A 5,673-nucleotide genomic window follows, 5' to 3' on the forward strand; every position below is an offset into this window, starting at 1 on the left:
AGTCAGACAAGAAGCACAAGAAATGGCTGAACAAAGAACTATGATGGATTATGCCAAGCCCACCCTCACTGGGACTGTCTCCAGCATTATCAGGCCAACTATTGCTGCCAATAACTTCGAAATTAAACCGGCCATAATCCAAATGATACAAAATACGGTTCAGTTTTGTGGTATGGCCCATGAGGATCCGAATGCCCATATTGCTAACTTCTTGGAAATCTGTGACACCTTCAAACACAATGGGGTAAGTGATGATGCCATCCGGCTGAGGTTATTCCCATTTTCTTTGAAGGATAAAGCCAAAGCTTGGTTGAACTCATTACCGGCAGGATCTATAGCCACATGGGACGAAATGGCCAGTCGTTTTCTCTCTAAATATTTTCCCCCTTCTAAAACTACTAAAATGAGGAATGACATCACTACTTTTTTCCAGCAAGAGGGGGAATCTCTCTATGAGTCCTGGGAACGTTACAAGGAGCTACTAAGGAGGGTTCCTCACCATGGCCTTCCGATTTGGCTGCAGGTGCAAACATTTTATAATGGTCTGACCGATTCAAATAAGACCATCTTAGATGCAGCAGCTGGGGGCTCCATAAACAATAAGACTCCCGAGGTTGCCCATGCACTCATCGAGGAGATGGCAGCCAATAACTACCAATGGCATTCAGAAAGGACACCAGTTAGAAAGCAGCATGGCCTTCATAATGTGGATACATACACAGCTCTCTCTGCACAAATAGGAGCACTTAGCAAAAAATTTGATGAGATGCAGATGGCAGCTATGCATGTACAGTATGATAAGTGTGGGGGAGGCCATGATAGCACTGAATTCCAAGTTGGCAGTCAGACTTTTCAGTCCACAGAACAAGTAGGCTTTGTTGGCAACTTTACAAGACAGCCAGGAAATCAGTACCATCATGCCCATAACCCCGGATGGAGAGGCCACCTGAATCAGCATGCACCTAAGCCTTTCCACCAAAACTTCTATCAGCCGGAACCGAAATCTAACTTGGAGGAGCTGATGACTAAGTTCATAGCTAGTGCGGAAAATAGATTTCAGAAAAATGAAACATCGATAAGGAACTTGGAAACTCAGGTTGGGCAGCTGGCACAGATGATTTCAGAAAGGGCTCCGGGTACCTTACCTAGTAACACCATGGTAAACCCAAGGGAACAAGAGGCTGTTGGGAGAATTCCCAATTCAGATACTTAGTCATAAACTGTCTTACTTGCTTTTTGTTTTTATTTTTCATAGCATTTAAGTTTAGTTAGTTTTTCTTAGAATTTAATTGAATAAAGATACTGATCTCCTCTTCTAGTTTGCAAGTGATTTCTAGCAGAAGAAGTTTTCCACCGACAACATATTGTAGAATTTAAGAATGATCTTCAGGGAAGTCCTCTAAATACCTCCTATTACTTGATGATGCTCTTGCTAGTTTTATTGTTACTGCCTAACACTACGAACATTGAGGACAATGTTCATCTTAAGTGTGGGGGAGTGAGCCCGAGGCAAAGTGAGCCCGAGGCTAGGGTATGGGGGTTGAAACCATGCACCTCATGCACCCCAACACACATATGCAGGCAATGACATCACAAAAAAAAAAAAAAAAAAAAAAAGACTGAAACCCCTCAAGTTCATTACTATTTATTTGATGAATTTTTTTAAGAAGGAATTCAATGAGTTGAGGGAGACTGATGTACTTGTTAAGTTTTTCTTCTTGTGAATGACCCAATTTGATATATGCAGGAGAAAAGGGGAGCTGAATATGCCTTTCAGCATGACAAGCCCTAACCTCCTTCATGTGTATGGAAGCCCTTGATTTCATTGTTAATGGTCAAGAAAGCTAGTGCACATCTGAAGTGCTAATTCTTGAGGTTCAATAATTGCAAAAGAAGGACAAAAGCCCAAATTGACTCCGCTATTCTGAGCTGAATAGTAAAACTAGCAGCTTAGAACATGAGCCCTATTTACCTACCTCAAGCAAGTGACCAGTGTGAGATGGAGCATAAGATGCACTCACACCAAAAAAAAAAAAAAAAAAAAAAAAAAAAAAAAAAAAAAAAAAAAAAAAGAAAAAGAGAGAAAAGTGTGAGATGGAGCATAAAATGCACTCACACCGAAAAGAAAAAAAAAGGGTGAGATGGAGCATAAAATGCACTCACCCTTAGAAATAAGTAATTGTGGTGAGAACCGAGGTTCAAAGGGGCACTCTAAAGTTGAACTCTCATTGAGATTTAGTTACAGATGTGAAACTTAGTGAAATTTGATTATTAACCTTGACAATTAAGGAGCTGATTTATATATGAATTAGGAGTGAAGGCTAGACTATGATGAAATTCATATTCTCCTTTCCTCGGATCTGATACATATCTTAAATGGTAATTTACAAGAATAAGAGTTGAGCACTTACAAAAGTTCCCCGACTACTCAATGCATTTCTATCTTAAAAAGTTCACTAGGTAAATGGTGAGAACAGAAGGGGGGAATGTTAAGTTTATGGCTGATGTCTTTGCTTGAGGACAAGCAAAAGCTTAAGTGTGGGGGTATTTGATGAACTTACAATTTATCTATAATTTTTGAGGACTTTAGCATGGATTTTTATGCTGGTTTTATTAATTTTTGCCTTAATTTAGCTTAATGCTAAGAATAGGTTCAGGGATAATCAATCCAAGAAAAGGAAGGAAAAAGGCAAGAAAAGAAGGTTCAAAAAGACCAATTTCAGTCCAGCCCGGTCGTGGAAGCAAGAGAGAGCATTTCGGCCCAAAAAGAGCAAGTGAATTCCTTGAGAAAACCCAAGAAAATAAAGCCTAGCTATGAGGAGAATTCGGCCCAGCAAGGAAGGCCCATTTTTTAGCCCAAATAACAGCCTACAGTGTAGCCCACATGAGCTCAAAAGCAAGCTAAGTTGTAGCCCAAATAGCAGCCCAAAGGGAGCTAGGGGCGGCAACTTCTAGGAGTTTCTTGAAGAGAAGGAGGGAGCACTCTAGAAGGTTCATGAGGGGTGTAATACACCCCATTCTAGAGGCTTCAAGAAGGGGCAAGAGCCCCCTTGAAAAATTATATAAGGAGGCCTCTAGGAGGGGAGAAAGTTGTTCAATTGCTTGAGATGAAGGCTCTCCCACTCTTAGAGGTTCGGCCACCTTGAGAGAAGAGAAGAGAAGAAGGCTAGGCGCAAGGAAGAAAAAGAAGAAGGGCTGAAGGAAGTTCAAGACAAGCAAGCTAGAAGAAGAAGGTGAGTTCGAATTGAGAGTTTGTGATTCAAAGATCTTCTGTAATAAATCATTTGAAGTTTTATTCCCTTTTGATTTGAATTCAGTTTCTTAGTTATATGTTCTTTCTTCTTTCTCCTTGTTTCCATTCTTCCTTGATGTATTTCAACTTGTAAAATTTCAGTTCAGCAATTTAATTCTTTTTTATTCATTCAAATGGTCATGCATTGTATTTGAAGTTTCTTGAATAAGGGTGTGATTGTAGATTAATTCGGCCAACTAACCTTCAGAACTCAGATCTGAATTCTCAGATTTGAGATTGCAAGATCTGAATTGTTTGAAAGAGAATTCAGATCTGCAATTTTCAGATTGGGCGAATTAATCTACAGCTTGGAATTCCTAGAGTGCTTGAGAGAAACTCTAGGAATTCAGATCTACTATTCAAGAACTGAATTGAGTGCAAGGTTAGAGATAACTTGCACAATTCAGTTGGTGATCAATTCAGATTTGAATTGATGCCTTAGAAGTGTTTGAAGAAATGCATGCATGGGGATTAGATTCTTGCTAGAGATAGAAGAACCGTCACTCATGCATAGGATGAACATGCACTTGAGAGAGGCTGTTCATGACCTTGGGGTTTCACCAAACCAAGGCTCAATCATGATTCATTCGAATGATCCAAATTGATAGATTGCTGAATTCTGAGATTGACATTTACTGCTTACTCTTCTAACCTGAATTGAAGGCAATTGGACCAATGATTTAGATAGATTTTAATTTAGGATTTCTTAGCTTTCATTAGAGTTTTGATTTATTTGTTGATCAGATAAGAATTGCTCAATTTAGTATTGGTAATTGTTTCCTAAATCCTCGTGGGAACGATACTTCACTCACTACTTTATTACTTGAATGGCTAGTGCACTTGCTAGTGTCACAATGAGCCACACATCACTCGACGTCCTCCTTTGCTAGTTTAGCTCTCGTGGTTTCAGTTTTCGGTGTGCTCCCCTTCCATCCATCATGAACGGGTTCAAATCTGGAATAGGGGCCTTCGTATCCAATTGTGCACTCGATTCTAGTTCCTCATTCATATCTTTTTCAAAAAATTCCTGCACAGTTGGATCAATAGTATCAACCGAATGGTCTTAATTTGGGTACTTCATAGCTTCAAAAATATTAAATTTAATAGTCTCCCCGCCGATTTCGATGGAGAGGGTACCCTCATCCACATCTATTTTGGTCTTGGCCATTTTCATAAATGGCCTGCCTAATAGAAGTGGAGCTGAACTTTCAATCGTGTCCTCCTCCATCTTCAGAATGTAAAAATCAGCTGGAAAAATTAAATTGTTAACCTGCACCATTACATTCTCAACAATCCCTTCTGGGAAGGTGTTAGAACGACCAGCTAATTGGATAACAGCTTTAGTTTCCCTTAAAGGACCTAATCTCAAACCATAGTAAATCGAGTATGGCATGACGTTGATAGATGCACCTAAGTCTAGCATGGCATACTCGATTTGCTTATTGCCAATCACACAAGGTTGGGTGAACATACCAGGATCAGCATATTTTTTTGGTAAGGTCCTCTTGATCATGGCTGAAACGTTCTCTCTAACTCTTGAGTCCTGCACCTTATCTTCTTCCTGCCCTTTATCCACCTTCCTCGGTGATGTAGGTTCTAGCTGTAGTTCCTTCTCGCTTCTTAGCACCACTGCACTTACACTCTCCTTGGGGTTGACTACCGTTTGTGATGATAGTTTCCCGGAGCTCTGCACCTCCAACTTGCTAACGGTAGTGGCAAGTTGGCTGATTTGGTTCCCCAAATTCTGAATGCTAGCTCTTGTTTCCTGTTGAAATTGCTGAGTATTTGTAGCTAGAGCCTTAACTATATCTTCTAATGACGTACCTGAATTCGAGGGTTGGCTTTGCGCTGTGATGGGTGTTGAAAACTGGGGTTGTCGACTGAAAAAATGGGGCTGGTATTGCTGCTGTCCTCCTTGGTTCCCGTAGCATAGGTTTGGGTGATCTTTCCACCCCGGATTGTAATAATTGGAGTAGGGATCATACTTTCGTTGGGGCTGGCCCGGGAATCCTCCTACAGCATTGACTTGCTGCATCAAACCATCTTGCAATGATGGACACATGTCCGTAGGATGGCCAGGAATCGAACAGATACCACACACCCTGGTAGTTTGTACTTGTCCTGCAGCGAGTTGTCTTACCAAAGCAGTTAGGTCAGAAATCTGATTTTCTAAATTTACATGGCTTACCTCATTAACCCGTCTAATGGTACCGTCTATCCTTACACCGAACTGTTGTGAATTTTTGACCATGTTGGAGATTAACTCCCTGGCCGCTTCGGGTGTCTTGTTCACCAAGGCTCCTCCACTGGCTGCATCGACCATACTTCTATCCATGGGCTGCAGCCCTTCGTAGAAGTATTGGATTAATAGTTGTTCGGGT

At 40.8% G+C, this 5,673-nt stretch overlaps 1 non-coding gene across 1 annotated transcript; it reads right to left on the reverse strand.

Annotated features, from left to right (window-relative positions):
* Positions 1-400: 400 nt before the first annotated feature.
* On the reverse strand, positions 401-507 carry LOC148861029 (small nucleolar RNA R71). The gene has a single exon (XR_016095308.1). It is a non-coding gene; the product is annotated as a small nucleolar RNA R71 (small nucleolar RNA).
* Positions 508-5,673: the final 5,166 nt, after the last annotated feature.

This window comes from Nelumbo lutea, chromosome 4, assembly GCF_056320005.1.
Source record: "Nelumbo lutea isolate HS-2025 chromosome 4, American lotus-T2T, whole genome shotgun sequence".
NCBI classification, from domain to species: domain Eukaryota; kingdom Viridiplantae; phylum Streptophyta; class Magnoliopsida; order Proteales; family Nelumbonaceae; genus Nelumbo; species Nelumbo lutea.